The 18,239-nt window shown below is 35.7% G+C and overlaps 1 long non-coding RNA gene across 1 annotated transcript; it reads right to left on the reverse strand.

The window, feature by feature from the left end:
- Positions 1-8,773: 8,773 nt before the first annotated feature.
- On the reverse strand, positions 8,774-11,206 carry LOC115924462. The gene is made up of 3 exons (XR_004064316.1): positions 10,995-11,206; positions 9,739-9,826; positions 8,774-9,429 (listed from the first exon to the last, which is right to left on the reverse strand). It is a non-coding gene; the product is annotated as an uncharacterized LOC115924462 (long non-coding RNA).
- Between the last annotated feature and the right edge of the window lie 7,033 nt (positions 11,207-18,239).

An 18,239-nucleotide genomic window follows, 5' to 3' on the forward strand; every position in this document is an offset into this window, starting at 1 on the left:
ACAATTCAGGTATTTATTAGTATGACGCACTCAGAATTCTTTTAAAGTGCATATTAAATAGAAGAATTGAAAGACCGGAGATAAAATGGTCATGGGAATGATGATAAAGACGATAAATATGATGAAAATTATAATAAAAAACAATAATAATAATAACGATAATGATAATAATGATAAAAAGAATGGTAATAATAATTATAATATTAATATACTGCATCAATGAAATGAAAATTGTAACAATGCTAACGGTAATAGTAGTAATAATAATAGTAATAATAGTAAAAATTATGATAGTGAGAACAACAATGAAAACAAAAAACAATAGTAGCAATGATAATGATAATAATAATGACAATAATAACAACAACAATTATAATTATACTTATTATTAAATATCAATTATACATGCTAACATTAGTCACCATAACATGGATGAGTTTTAAACACATCTCATTTATAATATTAAAACTCGTTATGCGCTTAGAAAGTGCTTCAGAAATTAGCCTTGGGGGAGGATCGAGAGGGGATAAAAAGTTAAATGACTTTCCACAAAGTAAATGACAAATAAATATAAGTGAGAACAAGAATAGAAGTTAGTTACACTTGAATTTAAAGAGCAATCCAACGTTTGTAAGAACTTTATTATTTTGTATAGAAGCTTTAAAAAAAGATAAACTGAAGGGCCATCAGACCAACAATAAAAGAGTTACGAATGTTTGAACATGAGATCATTGAGTCTCAATGACATATTATTATAGGTCATCGTCATCTAAATAGAAAAGACCCTCCTGAGTCATACATTTTTTGAAATTTTAGTCATGTGTGTATTGGAACAAATGTCCGCAACAACATCACAGAGACAATATCGATTCAGCCAATGTGAAGAGCCCATATAGTGATCACAACTTTCAACATTTCATAACTGTATCATCTTTTGCCCGATTTTATATAAACTTTCACCAGTCTACATTTCTGATTCTTTTGCTTTCTTCTAGAGTAGTTAAGGTAGTTAAAGCAATAGTTGAATATGACCGAATTATGTTTCCACCCTGCCTACGTCACACATCGCCTTCAAAACTTTAGCGGTCAGTGCCACGGCTGAAAGGTAGTCTGATCTTTCAGACCCTGTGTAGGCTCTACATCATAACCTTCTACTGATACTGCTATTTAGTGGCGAATTCATACTTTCCCATGGCATCCATAACAATTAACATACCCCAAAGTAAAAACACTTAACAAAAACAGAACACGTAAAATCCAAGGACTTATGCGGTTCATCATCGGTGCTCATAATTATCATGATTGGGTCTCTGAGCTTCACCGACACAAAACTAAAGTCCAGATGCAAGAGATGACGTAGGTAAAACTTCATCACTGATAGATTTATCTCCATCAGCCCCAAAAAGAGACTGGGAAGAAACCAAAAATCGAATTCACACTCGTGTCACTGTACTTAACAAGATACTTGTCGAAACTGGTGAATAATTCCGTTAATTTTGTTAAATTTTCCAGTCCGCCTATGAGAATCCCCTATTTTTATCATAATGTGAATCTCAGCACTGCACTGACGAAAGTGAATACCTCATTAAAGTGAGCATTAAAATAGTCTACATATCTCGAATGAGTGAAGCAACTACTTCAACAAAGTTTTGGGTAAATATATCATTACAAAAAAAAAATGTATAGGACCTATATTTGATTTCCTAATTTTTTAATTTAGCCAAAATAATGCGTTGTGTGCACGATTTATTTTGTGTTCTAACAAGTCTTCAGGCAAAAGCAGGACTTTAATAAGTTTTATGTAACCAAGCAGTTGAATGAAACAATCGGAATGAAAGCACTACCTTATTATACTAACAAAATACTACAAACAAAAGTACAAATGATTAACGATAAATAACAATAATCAATTTGCGTTACACTAAATTGTGTCATGCCGTGCTGTTTTACAGGCCAAGACACAATGAACAACTGCTGTAAGCCAGAAGACCGTTATCTTTAACTAAAACGCTATCATAAACACTTTTTTTTTTTGCTTCCAGCAGGTGAATTAACTTTTAAAAAAGATGTTTGTTTGTGTTCAAGAAATAGATTTGATAATCTTGAAGACGTTCTACATAAATCAAATGTTAAAGAAGATCTTTCTCGTTCTACATGTTCTAATATTCTTCTTTTTTTTTAAACAAAACTATTCAACCGAAAGTTTCCCTGTGCAGGTATTTTCTAAAATAGCAATTGTCATTATTTTTTTCATAAGTAAATATACTTTATAGATTAAGCTGACAGAAAGCATATTTGAAATCAATGAAAAGCTATGATACTATCTGCGATTGCATTGATAGTATAACAAGGTGTTACAGAGAAGTTTAAAGGTGACGAAATATTCAAACATAACAATCAGAAATAGAATAACAATTAAAGGGCAAGACAAAAATGGCACACTATTTTGTAATTCGTTTTAACGGAAAGTGAATCACAAGGTTCGTGATTCGATTCCCTACTACAGCATTAACATCCTTTGGTAAGACATTGATCTACAGTTGCTTCACTGGACCCAGGTGACCGAGGCCGAAATGGGTATCTATATATTCCTTGAAATGTACCGTGAAAATGATAATAGTTGCCCTAGCTAAAAGCCAGGGTAATAATTTTAAAGACTCCGTGGAAGCGCATGGAAGATCGCGTTGTCATATAATTTACCCTCCTTCGGTATATCAAAATGTGATCTTCATTAAACGGAATATTGTTACTATCAAAACATTAATGTAAAATAGATATAAAGTTTTATTCACATAATTCAGGTAATTCATGATGTAATTGATGTTAAGTACAAACCACATATTTTTAGAAAAACGTCATATTTGGAAATGCTTACGTGTTTATTTTTATTTTTCCGTATCGTTTTCCAGCATTCAGATCTGCTCCAAATGATTTAAATGAAGTTCATGACCACCTGCAAATTAATTCAATTTAATCAAATTGATATAGGGCGAGATGCTATCTTCGATAGAAAAGGGAAAAATTCGAGCAAGAAGAAATGAAAAAGAACCTGTGGTTTTGTTTCTTAATCATTCCCGTACTGTTGTGGTTTTCCAGTTCACAAACCCAAGTCTAATAATTTAACGGCGATTCCTTTCAAAATAGAGGTGAATAATAAAACTGCTCCGTTGTCAAACTAAAGCACCAAACCCTGAATATCAACCCCCTTTTCTCAATGAATATTTTGTATTTATGGTCTGGGGAATTGTAAAGAAGGAGAAGGGAAAGAAAAAAATACCAAATTTGTGGTTGGCGACCCAAGACAATAAATCACGATATTGCGGTTTGATTTCAGTAAAATACAACACCCCGTGTCAAGGCAATGTGACGTTATATTTTCCGCAGATGTAACCATGAATTTCTTTACCCTTTCTATAATAGCGCGAAAGGCCCGTATAAATTCAACAATAACAACAAAACACCAGAAATATTAATTCAACCTGCTAATTTTCATTCAACCCGATGAGGATTATAGATATCGGTTTAATTTAAAGGTGTTTTGTGGGGCATTTCCCGGGAGAAATTTGTCCATTTTTCATCTATCTTCATGTGACAAACTCATATACGCTTGCTAGTGTGTCACCAGCACTAAAATTAAATTATACAAGAAGAACAATATCTATCGGGCTTCTAACAAGAATTTATGAACAAATGAATACAAAACGGATTTCTTTCTTCTCTTCTATTTTTCTCAATCTCCACATACCAAAATTCATTCAAGTTTGAAACGTGGGTGAATTGATAATGTATAACCCCTTTTGAAACGTGTTATGTCTTTATGCGTTGTAATACGGGGTGCTTCAAAGTACACATGATTATTACTGAAAATTGAAATTCGAATTAAAGCATTAATTTAAGAGTTATTGGGTTTAATAATAAAATAATATTTAGCTTTTATACAGCGCTTAATACAATGTCTCTCAGCGCTTTACAAATATACTATAATCCCGGTCATTGGATTCAGTGCTTGCCCGCACACACTGTGTGCACAATCTCCACTCCCTGGGGAGCATTCCAGCCAGGCGTTACTTGACGCTCAAAAACTGTTTGACCAACAATGACGGGTCGTTGACCAACAATATTCTAAACATGCCTAATAATAATATTTTATTAATTATCTCAATTATAACCCCTTTCTGATTATCTCCAAAATTGTCTATTTTGCTGATTCTCTTAAAGCTTATGTGCCGTAGTTTACAGGAGGGATTAGACTGCCCTGCAAGGTCACTGGACAGGTGGTTATCTCATCAACTCAGCTCTCAGTTAACATAAGAAAAGAGGATCATGGGGGACCAATGGTCACCGATAAAGCATTGTTTGTTATATAGAGGGCGCAAGTAGCTACAAGTAGTGCAGTGGGCCTTTAATAGTCCATGGGCCAAGACCAGAATTATAATATAGGATAATAAGAAGATAATTAATATGATAGAAGGATTTTATTCTTATTATATTGGCTCATAATGTTTCATTTCACTAGAACTATTGCATCTTCGTGTTTGTATACAAACTTGGCAGACATGACTGACATTTCCAAAACATTATGCTCCTCTAAAAGAAACCAAAACGGGACCCCTTCAACCTCACATGGCAGAAAGAAAAGGAGAGAAAAGATCTTCTTCTCTTTCTTCACCAGCTAGCAGATTACACCCATAAACACTTCCATACACCTCCTTCTCATCAAATCTGGCGGATCTCGAGTCGAAATCCAGATCAAATTCAATGCAACACGACCTGGATAAAGCTATACCAATTGGAAACCCTGTGGAACAATAGCTCCACAAAGAATATACCTGCTACATGTAATACCCTTTTCTAAATTTAGCCTCACCGCCACGACCAATGTACTTTTCTATCAGGTGAACAGAGCAGGCGAACTTATTATTATTTCTCTGTTTTCCCGCGCGCAACCTGCATGCAATTTGTTCGTCTTTATAATCAACATGTGTTCGGACTAACATGGCTCTAAAAGTACGGATTATGTTGTCATGGTAATGCGTGTCTTTATTACGTCAAGAGCCAAAGTGAAGATTTGTTCTCACAGAAAAGTGTGATCATTTTTTTTTTCTATAAAAGTTTAACAAACACTTGAATCACGATGTTTGGTGACTTCGTAAGTGATTTTTAGCCATTTTCTCTGAAATGGGCAGGCAGCTTTGGAAAGAATCCATCAACTCCGAGTAACACTTTTTCCAGGTGGGCCTCGAACCATCGGGGTATCATTTCCTTAGGATTCCATTAGCTTTGGTAAAAATATGTTCATATAAATAGGGACAGATGTAGAGCTACAGAAGGAAAGCGACGTTTATTTTGACAAAGTTTTAATAGGTTAAATGAGGTGAAAGCCCCCCCCCCCCCTCTTCATTGTAATGAAGACCTAATTATAAACAAAATATTTCATCTCTGCGGAGAAAATGCTATCTAGCAGGAAGCAGTAATGTTTACTTGAAAGTCCACAGGATCATGCTTCAGTCGTATTTGACCATCATGCAAATAATCCACTACAAAATGAAAATATGTTTTTGTTTACAAAATCTCGATATTACCCCCAACCTATGGCCCAAACTAGTAACTGTTGTCACTTCGTCACTTTGAAGCCTTCATACAGACCGGATTGATTTAACATTTGATCTGCAAGAAAAGCAACTCCATTAACTGCGAATATTTGGGCGTTCTTGTCGGAGAATATTCCGCAGTTATTTGAATTTACACCAATCAAGACCAAAATTAGTCTTTTTCTCGTCTGTCATATTCGTGATAAATTTGTTTATGTCTTCGTTGACACAGACCTAATCCGTATTGATTTCAATAATGTAAGTAACGGTTGGAATCGAGACTAGCGTATTATCCGTGGGCTTGTGGATGATATTGAGTCTCATGATGGACGCAGCAAGGGATCGGTGGTTCCTGTATGAAGACATCACTACTTGTGACAGCTCTACAAAAAGAAGGAAAGAAACCTCGCAGAGCGCTTCACGTTGCTGTAGAGGAAATTAGCTGGGTTCCCATCGAGAGATACAATGAAACGTCCAGTAGGTTGTACAATGGTTGGAGCAGAGAAGGATGGAGTGGGATTGACTCTGAGAGAGAGAGAGAGAGAGAGGGAGAGAGAGAGGGAGAGAGAGAGGGAGAGAGAGAGGGAGAGAGAGAGGGAGGAGGGGAGGGGGTACCAAACTATGAAAGCAGATCGGACGTGTGGCTTAAAAAGAACATATTCTTTCTGGTGTTGTTTTGTAATCGGTTTATTGTTGGCCAAAATTGGTTTATTCTCTCATCATTTAAATTGTTGGGCTAAAAACAGGTTGAAACGCACCCGCCCCCCCCCCCTCCCAGGGGAAAAACGTCATAGATAAAGCAGATTATGAAAGATGAGAAGAAGATGACATCCTTTATACTAAAATTAAGGTAAGTTAACCAACATTCATTGAACTAACGCCGAGAGGAACATTGAGGGACAGTCCCTATTATAAGTAGGACGGAGTTACCTTTTAAGATTAAGATCAGGATTTAAGGATCAACTTAGAAAATCTACTTTCTCACCTTCCAGAGGAGAATGGACCAGATTTGAAAAAGGGTAAAATGTTCGTCGGCGGTTCGTAACAGCTTGCGATCGGCTGGTAAAAGCATGAAAAAGAGAGACATGTGTACATCGTTCAACACATGAGCGAGTCACGCGTTTTAAAATGTAAACAAAACCACAATAATTACAAAACAAAATAATGTTAAAAACAAAAACAAAACAAAATTCATTTGACAAAGTGTATATCGGTTGTTTGGAGCCAGAAGGGCTTTAATTCATATGGGCCTTCTTTTAACACAACATTAATACTCTTCATGTTTTGAATAGATGATAAAGTGTGATATTAAATAGATTCGTCAACCAGTTCAATTCATATTCGCATATTAAAAAGCGCAAGTTACCAAAAACGTTTTTCAGCATGAGCTCATCGCTGTTATTGTCTTGTTTCCATTTTGAATACATAATCATCCCTAAAGTTCTGATAGATTCTGGGAAGAGAAGTTGAGGACCTGGGGGGTGTTTCACTAAAGCCCTAAAATCGATCTAAAATCGATTCGATCGATTTTAAGGGCTTAAAATTGATTTCGATTTTAGCAGCAGTTTCACTAAATAAATAAAATCGATTTTGGCCTTAAAATCGATTTTAAGTTAGAATGTGATCCATATCAATTTTAAATCAATTTTATCCTTATTCATTGCATTATTGATATGCTATGTTCAGCATTCATTGGTTTCAAAGGCGCAAGTGTCGGCTAGCTTCAATTTGAACATACATCTGAAAATGAAGAATTATGTTCTTGGGGAAACAAATCTTTGTTCATAACCAATTTTTTTTAAAATCATCATAGGTAGGCACTAATAATACCAAATGTGGCACTCTGGAGGAGGGGGAGGGAGAACAATGGCCCATTTTTTTTCTTCAAAAATACATGGGCGGCCCGTTTTTCCCTTAACCCTATCTATCCTGGGGGGGGGGGGGGCCTTATCCAGCCGGCGGCACGGGGAGGGGGCCCAATTCGTAAGACAATATTTAGCAGCGAAACAGCCGGCCGATAATTCACTCAGTGGGGGGGGGGGGGGGGGGGGGGGGGGGTAGTGAACAATAAAAAAAAAATTAGAGCGCCAGGGGAGGGGGCCCATCTCCAAAAAAAAAAAAGGTACAGTTAACGTGTTCTTACACGTTTTTTCTCCAGGGGAGGGGGCCCGGACACCCCAGGCTATGCAGTTTCAAAATAACCCACGCTAGATAGGAGTGCCCCTTTTACATCTGATTAACATCCCTTTTTGTTTATTACAAGTACACTTTTCCTTCATGTAGTTTGTCCCGTTTCACTTTGTTTTAAAGTTCCTCTTGTTATTTCTAATAACTTTTTATGTTTTCTTCTTAGAAGTGACCCTTTTCCATTTTGTTATGTGCCCCTTTTTCTATATTTTTTTTTACCATATGCGCTTACAATTATGTGTCCTTATTTCTTTCATATTCTCTCTCTCTTTCTCTCATTAACATAAAACGACACTCCCATCACAACGCTTTGCTTGCCGTAATTTTGTTTCTTCATGAACACCCCCCCCCCCCCCTTCCCCCACAAAAAAATTAATAAAGAACAAAAATGAATAAATAAGCACCTACTTATAACAATAACTCGCCAGCATACAAACACACCATTCTTGAATCACATCATTGCCCTTTATCATCATGTAATTATTATCACCATGCGCTAGCATACAATCTCATCTATTCACCCCCCCCCTTTTATCTTCTTAAAAGTCAAAAAATACATACAAAATAAAATTAACACAGATTTTAAAGTATAATCAATATGTTTATGCTTTAATGAATGAAATCTACATTTTGTAAATGATGAGCATAGCGAACACATTCAAGGGATACAATTACAATATTTTAAATGACACAAATAAAAGTGCTCCTATGAAAGTATCAGCCAGTTGTTAAAACTACTGCAGCTGATATCTGCCACTCTCTATTCGAGTTACCTTTATGGAGATTAAAAGAGTAATACTTGTCACAAATATTTCTGTTACTCATACGGTTGTTAATCTAAGGATGATATACATTGTCATGTAAGGTCACGCAGTCGGTGAGAATGTGGTTTCTTGATGCAATAGTTTGTCTATATGAAATTAATCATCAATTCTTTTCTATCAGCTTTGACACAAAATTCTAAGGACAACATAAGTCAGAGTTAATATATTTCCTGCAGGAAAAATGTTTTCACTCAATCACAATGTTCTGTTGTTTATTTTGTATTTGTTTTTGTGCAATTGCTACAATAGCACTTTAAGCACCAACAGGTAATTATCGATACATAGGCATGCAAGAAGTGCCTCTAGGAAGAGTTCCAAATAGGTCATCAAACTGCTGCTCAGATGAATTGCTAATTAAGAAATTCCAATTTGATATTTTAAGATTTATTGCCATGAACAAAATTATCTATGTAATGTGAGTTTGGTAACAATAACCTCCATGACAGAATAATAGCTTTTTATTTCTTCTCTTTTCTTCTGCAAGATTCTAAAATTCTGTTTAAAATATAGGAAATCTTGGAAGTATCAATAAAACGTTTACTTCCTTTAAAATATTTTATGTTAACATTTTATCAAACCCAAAACCTCAAACTCGATGGCAAAATTTTAGTACCTTGACTAGAGCATTTTTAATAGCTTATAGGAATTAATTTGTAAATCTTATTTTACAAGTAGTGTTGGTTGTAAAAAGTGACCAGTCCATGATATCAAGATCTGTATCTCATTGTGGTTCCTCTTGCTTAAAGCTGGAAAACAGAGCTTCTATCTGTAGGCTGGCTGATGTTTCATAAGAAGCATAACGTTGCAGGTAATTCAGGCTCTGCAGTCTAGAATAGGAATTGAAAGTTATGTAATAAATGAATCAATTACTAAATACTAGTACAACTTTTCAATCAATCTTCAACTTTTGTATTTATGATTATTTCAAATACTTTAATTACTAAATAAATAAAGTAGGAGAATAAAAAATAGTTACAGAAGATAAATGATTAATTGTTTGCTTTGGATAAAAAAAAAAAATCCTTTCATTACCATTTGTGTATGTTTTATCTAACAGAATGGGTAAGATGGGTATTAGACTTCTTACAAGGATTATGAAAAATGATAGATCAATTTTGGTAATTGATACTGCTTACCTTTTCAATTTTGAAGAGATGGACAATAAATGTTCATTTGTCATGAACTAGCAGTACATGCAGATGCCATAGCTCTTTATTTTGCAACCTAGGATTTAAAACAGAGATACACATATTTGTTATGAAGAGAGCACATCTATTTTTCAGAAAAGTAATTGTCACTGTATCAAATGTGTTCAAAAGAACATAAGTACATTTTTATCAGTAATTACAACAGTAATTTACATGTATTCGGTCAAAGACATTGTTACCAACCAAATTGTAAGTTTTAGACATTTGGAAGATTGACTATGGAGTCTAATCTTGATCTCGGATACCCTGCTCTTGAACCAAACACTGTTGTACACAGATTCAATGAACATTCCCCTGTCGTGAGTAGAAGGCAAAGAGGTATAAAACAAACAGAGCAGCTTTCATCATACATATATTCTCATTACAGTTTGTTCAATCACCTCTTTATTCATTAATTGCTGCCCTATTATTTGTACAATATTAATCAGGCTGGCTGATGAAGTAATTTATCTATGATTTAGACATGTCATAGTTGACTTTTATGAAAAAAATTAGACTCTAGATCTAACGTTAGATCTAGAGTCTAATTTTTTTCATAAAATTTTACCTTCAAAACAATAATCCTATTGATTTTTAATAATTAGGCCCTAAGCCTAGCCCTAGGCCTAATAGATCTAGATCTATCATTTATAATTAGACCCTAGGCCTGGTCTAGATCTAGAGTCTAGAAAAGCTAGACCTAGACTAGACTAGTCTCTAGAGTCTCTAGATCTAGATCTAGGCCTATATCAACAAAAACAAGACAATGCTAAAATAAATAAGGGATGTAGATTCTAGATCTACTAGATCTAGTAGGGTCTATCTAGGGCCTAGGCCTAGATCTAGGCCTAGGTCTTGATTCTAAGCCCAAATTTACAACTAGTAGCATAACTAGTAAAACCACAATACTACTGCAAGAATAAACTAGACTAATGAGTTTGTACCTGTCTGTCCTAACCGAATAATAAACGTCGTTAGGTAATTACTATTGAACCTGCATGAATTTATATGAATGGGACTGAAATGGTTGAACCAGTGCAATTCGTCCACTTGGAGAGTGATATAAATTGATTTTATTTAAGATTTCGTTCAGTTACATAAAAATGAAATTGCATAATAATGAGAGGAACACTTTTCTTCTTATAAAATAACAGATTTGTTATCAACAGAATTGATATTTTCAAAGAAAAACAGATTTAACTTACTTTTCAAGGACTCTCACTGTAGTTAAGCAAGGCCATTTTGTGATCGATTTACCCTAAATTGACTAGCCTTGATTGCAGACACCTAAAAATCTATTTTAGCTTAAAATCGATTTGATGAAACAGCTCACATGTATCGGTTTTAAGCTAAAACTGATTCGGCCTTAAAATTGATTTTTAAAATCGAAATCGATTTTAGTTGATGAAACACCCCCCTGGTGTGATGGTGTTGGGAAAACGAAATGCAACTTAGTGACATGTGAATCTTATATGGGAAATTGGAAACACACATCGATATTCTATTTTCAAAGTAGAAATTTGAAACAGAGACGACCGCTTCCAGTAAACGAGTTCAGGGGGATGTTTCACAAAGACTAAGATCGACTTTAAGTTGGACTTAACTTTGGCAGGCAGTTCATGCCACTGTTTGCTCTTACCACTTACTGGCATTGGTCTCTGAAGGGACGTATACATCGTGGTCACAAATCTACAGCATATCCATTTTTTGATAGTTCATTATGGAAGGAAAAAATATGATCTACATATCATAATTGAGATACCAATAGTGAGAGCAACCAGTGGCATGAATGGCCTGTCATATGTAAGTCCAACCTAAAGTCGATCTTAGTTTTTGTGAAACATCCCCCATGCCCCCTTAAGTGACTTCGCAACGTAATCGAAACACTTTAATACAATATATCATGTGCAACACGAAATCACAACATATGTTTGATATTGAATGCTGAAGTTCTTGATATATTTTCGATGATGTGACATGTTTGAAAAAAGTACACATTCTTCATGTAATATATTGACTTTTTTTTTGGGGGGGGGGCACTTTCTTATAGTTTTGAGGTAGTCATATCAGCGAAGCTTGTTGTCTAAATGCCGTCAAAAGGGACCATATCGTACCAATTTGAACATTTTCCTTGGCTGTTAGTCGGAAAAGTAGATCAAAAACTTAAAACATAATCGGTGTACCGCCATATTTTTTCTTATTAAGTCAATTTTGTTAAACTAAGTATTTTCGGTGGTATTTCGATGTTGGTGGTCACACTCTAACGCATCTTTCTCGAATCAATGTAAAGCTCGGTATAATGTACCAGGGATGGGCGTCTGCCTCTACCGCATTCCTGAGATGTATTTTTAGTTTGCCATGAAGAAACTTGGATCAACGAGTGGAAAATACTAATCACTAAATTATGAGACGACCTGCAGTATAATAATAACCGGACAACTAGCAAAGACACTGGCATAGGATATAGTGGCATAACAAGTATTTTCCGCACGGGGCATTGGGGAAAAAACTTAAGATATTGGCGCTTTATAGGTTCCTGGATTGGATTGGATTGGATTGGAGTGTTAGAGAGTGTTATCACTTTATACATAAACTATGTATTATGCGATAGAGCGTATTGATTGGCTGATACATGCATGAAATATACATGTACATTCTGAATTTTGAAACTAACAAACAGTAATTTTGTATATATATTTTTGGGAGGGGGGAGGGGGAGGGGCACATTCTAAACCGTGAAAAGATGCCTATGATAGTTCACTCACTTTGTTGCAAGTTACAACATACGGTTATGTATTCCTTAGTCTCAAACCATAGCTAGTCAATTTCAATTCAATTTCAATTCAATTTCAATTTATTATTTCATAAAAAATCACATACAATATATAAACATTGAGAATTGTGCTGGATCATTTACACCCGATAAAGCCGATGGCTTGAGAGAAGTGGGTGGACCCATATAACATAAATGACAAATGTGTAAAATACAAAACATTAAAATTCACAATAAAACAAAAGACGTATACAGGACATTACAAACCAAAACACAATAATAATACAGAACGATATAATTTATAAGGTAATTGTATGTATCATAGTCTATCTTAGCCTGCCAATACCCAACAACATTTACTTGATATTTTTTACGAGAGTGTCTTTTGTATGTGATTAGCAATGAATATAGCTTCAGGTTTAGCTTAAAGGAAAGAACTTTATATATATATAATTAAAATAACTGAAATAAAAATCCTTGAGCGTTCACTTTTTCACTATGACCGGTTTCACTTATATTATATTAAAAAATAGAGTGAGAGAGAGAGAGATAGAGAGAGAGAGAGAGAGAGAGAGAGAGAGAGAGGGGGGGGGGGGGAGAGAGAGAGAGAAAGAGAGAGAGACAGACAGACAGAGACAGAGAGAGACAGAGAGACGGAGACAAAAAGAGGGAGTGGTGGAGGTAAGGATGTGATAAAAAATAGATTCTGGAAAGAAGAAAAAACACATAACGTAAACACGTAATAACATATCATCATTCTCTTCAGGAAGGTCGAATTCTCATTCTATTTATTGCTTTAGATGCCTCCATGTCCTCTGCAGTTTAAATGCAGAGAAAAGGCCTACGTGGGACCAATATAAGTACGCCTACTTTTAGAGAAATACCGACCTCTCTCTCTCTCTCTGTCTAGGTGCTCAGTTGTAGACGCCCCATCTCTTGTTTTTCCAGCATCAATGCAAATTACCTACCACTTACTCCCTGTAGACTCGAAGATCATGGACTAATTGGGATGCCTTTCTTTGTCTAATCCGATTGGTTTCAAGTTACCATCCCACGCGACAAGACAATGGGGATAGGAAGAGTTAAAGATGAAGTTGAGTTCTGGTCATGCGATTGCATTGTGAAAGAAACGGTGTGGAACCGACCAGAAAAGGTTGATCATCTAGCATATAAGAATTTCTGTGTATTGCAAGGTTCTGGAATCATCAAAATTATAAGAAATTTGGCCAAGTCTTGGTAAAGTTATAAACACTGTACACAGAAAGATGTATATGGGACTACACGTGGCGTAAAAATCCCACCCCCGAGTTTTACGATGTTACATGACATATTTAGAATATGAAGGCATTTGAAGAGCCATGCTTTTCAGGGAACATGTCTTATCTGATGTTCTTCCAGACTTGCATAATAAGAATGAGTAACGCTCACAAATTATTGTTCACCTCTTCCCAGAACTCAACCTTCTCTTTAAAGTCGTCCACGGTTTTAAAATGATAACATTTTGAAACTGATTTTTCTCTCAACTTTCATAGTGGACAGTTTCGGTCCCATTTAACCGATACGTTTAAACTTCCAAAGGTCCTGAGCGTTGAAAACGCAGAAATACATTTAAAAGAACTTAAAGACTGCCAAAATTGTTACACCTATATACCGATTCACTCTTTTGATCCAAGATTTCTTGGAAAATATATCCCGAGATATAGATTTATAAATTTGTAAGCCATGGAAACTTTGATATTTTTAGACATTGATGAATATTAACATGTTTAAAATAGCTGCAGCTGCATGATAATTTGGAGAGGTAGGTAAAATAATAAAAATCATGCGTTTCAATGCTTATCTTTGCGGAGAACGGAGAAGACAAAATGATAGGTAGAGGAATTTGGAGAATGTTATCATTCATATTTTCATTACACGTCCATGATAAAACGGTGGGTGGGTTTGGGGCGTGATCATCTAGCAATTTCCCACATACTATTCCTTCGTTTGTTAAGAGAAAAAGAGCCAGACAGACGTACAGATTTTCTTTTTTATCTTCCTATAGAGCTAGAAGCTCGAGAACATTTTAGGCATTTTTAATCTCTCTTTCTGGTACTGAATATGGAGAAGGCAAGGGTCTTTGGAAGAGGACTTCACTTTGTAGACAAGGGGACACTTCACTGTGGATATTTAAAAAATAATCAATTGAACATAGGCATTTATTTTAATTTTTTGTCACGTATGACAGACATGAGCGCTATACAAGAATCCACTATTATTATTATTATTAACTTATTTATTCATTTATCTATTTAATTGCTTTTTGTTTATATATTTATTATTATTATTTTGGGGATGTATGGTTTTTGTGTAGTTTACCCTTGGTATATAATGTTAAGGAAGAAAGAAAACCTTGAACACTTTTTAGGACTACCTGAACAACTTCAGACCAACGTTTCTCGACACATTTGTAAAGTACACTACTTGTATCGATAGGTTTCTGATGTAAGCATTTTCGGGTATAATCTGTTATCATTTTGATGTCACCGAAACCTTACCCCAAATTATCTGTCTTAATCAACCCCTCCGAGTCCCTTTCACGATGCAATCTCATAACCGGTAGGGTCTACTGGGCTTCATTCTCAATCAAAATATGGTTATACAAGGAGTGTGAAACAAAACTAAATTCTGGGTTGCACGGCACTTGCACCTATGACAATTTCTTCGCGGTAATTTCCTACAGTAAACGAAATCCAAACTTTAACACTAAAACTACCACCATGCTAAACCTAACCTAAAACCCACTTGTAACCCTAATACCAACTCTAACACTAAACCTATAAACCTAACACCCAATTGTAACCCTAATCCCAACTCTAAACCTAAAACCCAATTGTAACCCTAATCCCAACTCAAACCCTTAACCTAACCTAAAACCCAATCGTAGCCCTAATCCCAATTCTAAACCTAAACCTAACCTAAAATCCAATCGTAACCCTAATCCCACCTCTAACCCTAAACCTAACCTAAAACCCAATTGTAACCCTAATCCCAACTCTAACCCTAAACCTAACCTAAAACTCACTTCCAACTCTAATCCTAAACCTATCCTAAAACCCAACCCTAATCCCAACTATAACCCTAAACCTATCCTAAAACCCACTTGCAACCATAAACCTATGCTTTTGACGCCATGAAGCGCGGGCCAATTGTCGACAGAGCAACTTGGAGAACCAAATTGTGAGTTGCCTTTAAGTCCAATCTAGTGTATCTCTAAGGAGACGACACGTTAAAACAATCAGGTACCCAGCGTGTTTGGCGCCTAAATTGTTTGATGCTAATGCCTATCCGTAGGGTTCTCAGTCAGGTCTAGTCTAGTCTAGTTTAGACTCAAGATGGCATCAGTTCTTCAAGATATTGATAAGATGCGATTCACAAATCCTAATCAGTCACTTCGTGCATGGTCCGAGTAGTAAACTACTCTTAGACTGACCATTCAGACTCAGTAGTGCTTTCAATCTTCACAGGAGCATATGTCAGTACAACCAGGGTTGATTCAACTTGCAACAAATTCATTTCTAAAGGCCTTGGCAGCAGACTAGATTTAAAAAATGAAATTGAACTCATGATGATATCAAAAAGCCTGCATGTGGAATCTTTTAATTTTGATTTCCTTCCTTTTTCAATTGTCCTTTTTCATTTTGTAGGACATTTTGTTCATACACTTGCAACGATTTTGTTTGCGTTTGTGATGATAGCTCAATAAGTAGATAATTTATTGCTATCATCATGTAAGGATATTATATCACATTCTAAATAAAAAATGCTTCGGTCAGTCAATTTAATAATAACATTTTTTTTTCTTGACAAAAGTTATGTGTGTCGATGGTATTAGGTGGGTTTAGTCATTTTGCACTTGCAAAACAAACATATTTCAGAGACAATAAATCGTTTATATTCATTTTAATCTTTCTGTTTCAACTGTCAGATTCTCCTGTAGATGTAATACATAAAACTATCCCACGTGTTGCAGTACTTAGTTCAGAGACCTTGTCTGTGAGCTAACTTGACTTTGAGATAAAGGGACGGTATAGTCCGATGGGGAAGATATGAAAATCTCTTTTGAGTCGAGTCATAAAACGCGTGGGAGGCGATAGAGGAAGGGACTGAGTTTACCGGTTAAGGTGTGGGCAAGTTTTGTGGAGTGTAGGAGTGGCAGAGATTGAACGATCGTTTTAGTTGTGACGTGGATATTCTATTTTTTATTTTATCACGGATTATCTTTTGTTTTTATTAGCCCTATTGAACCACACATCTTATCTAATCATATTAAATTTAGAGTAAAATATGAAAGAAAAATTAGAAGAGGAAAGCAAAGAGTTGGGTATAAATGTAGAAAAGAGTATGGGGGGGGGGGAGGAGCTTATGAAAATAAACTGAATGTATCGAATTGAAAGTGGTAAAAAAATTAGATATTATGGGTATTTGAGGATAGAGGGGGGATTCTGTCAGTTGCCAAAACATATAAACTCCTTTTAATTTATAGTTAAAAGTGGAATGTACGCAGAAGATAGAGGGGGAGGCTGACGCCCCCGACTTCCTTGGAAAAGAGCATGAAAACCCCAAATATCTTATTGGTAGGGTGCTGGTGTGAAAAAGTTTCTGAAAAACGTCAGAGATTTGTATGACATACCCTCGACTCGAGAATGGTGATTGGGATTTTCCCATTTCAGTTTCCGGACTTTAAATACGTGGATGTATCATGGTATCAAAGTGGTTCATTCACTTGACTCTCAATCCAATGGTTATGGGTTCGAATCCCAGCCCGGCACTAACGCCCTTTGTCAAGACATTAGTCCACTTTTGCCACTCTCCATCTAGGTGTAAATAGGTACCCGATATGCAAGAGCTCTAAATATTTGACCGGTAGCTATTTGACCGGGGTAATATTTCGGTAGCGTCACGGCGCGATGGATATGTGCGCTTATGTAACAAGCCATCATTACTTTTGTTTATACTGTCAGGTATAATTTTGCGCTTACTTTCTGGACGATTCCAAATCTACAACACAATATTAAACTATCCCAACCATCCCCCTTCCGAGTGCCAATCATACAAGTCATCCACATTTGAATTTTACAAGATATATAGGTGAAGGCGCTGAAAGGGTTAAGAGCCATCCTTTGTCGAAGGAGAAGAAGAAGGAAAATGAATATGTGTGTCACTGCCAATGTTTGTGTCTGGTGTCACGGTGGTTACGGTAACTCCGCGGATTGAGTGATGGTCATGGAGCATCCGGACAACAATTATTGGCTTTTTCGTTGCTTTTGACAGTGTTGATACCAGTAAATATGTAATTACTATAAATAATACTTGTTAAGCATAAAAGTTACAAGAAAAGAAATAAGCACAGAGTATTTAAAAGGAACAAAGGATTCAAAACAGAAAATAATACAAGTCTGGCCATGTCTGTAGTATTGGCGATAGTGTAGTTCGTCTACGGTACCGATTATACTAAGGGGGACCGAACTGATGGCACATCAACTTTTCTTAAAACGGTTTGTGTGATGTTTCATAAATACAGCTGCGATATTCGTCAAATAAAAACAAACAAAAATTATTTTTGTTCCATCTTTGTGTGTATTGATGGAAAAAATGCCTATCGCGTTTTAGCGATTTGTCTCATCGTCAATGTCAT

This window comes from Strongylocentrotus purpuratus, unplaced genomic scaffold (assembly GCF_000002235.5).
Source record: "Strongylocentrotus purpuratus isolate Spur 01 unplaced genomic scaffold, Spur_5.0 spur5_scaffold_16, whole genome shotgun sequence".
Taxonomy (NCBI): Eukaryota; Metazoa; Echinodermata; class Echinoidea; order Camarodonta; family Strongylocentrotidae; genus Strongylocentrotus; species Strongylocentrotus purpuratus.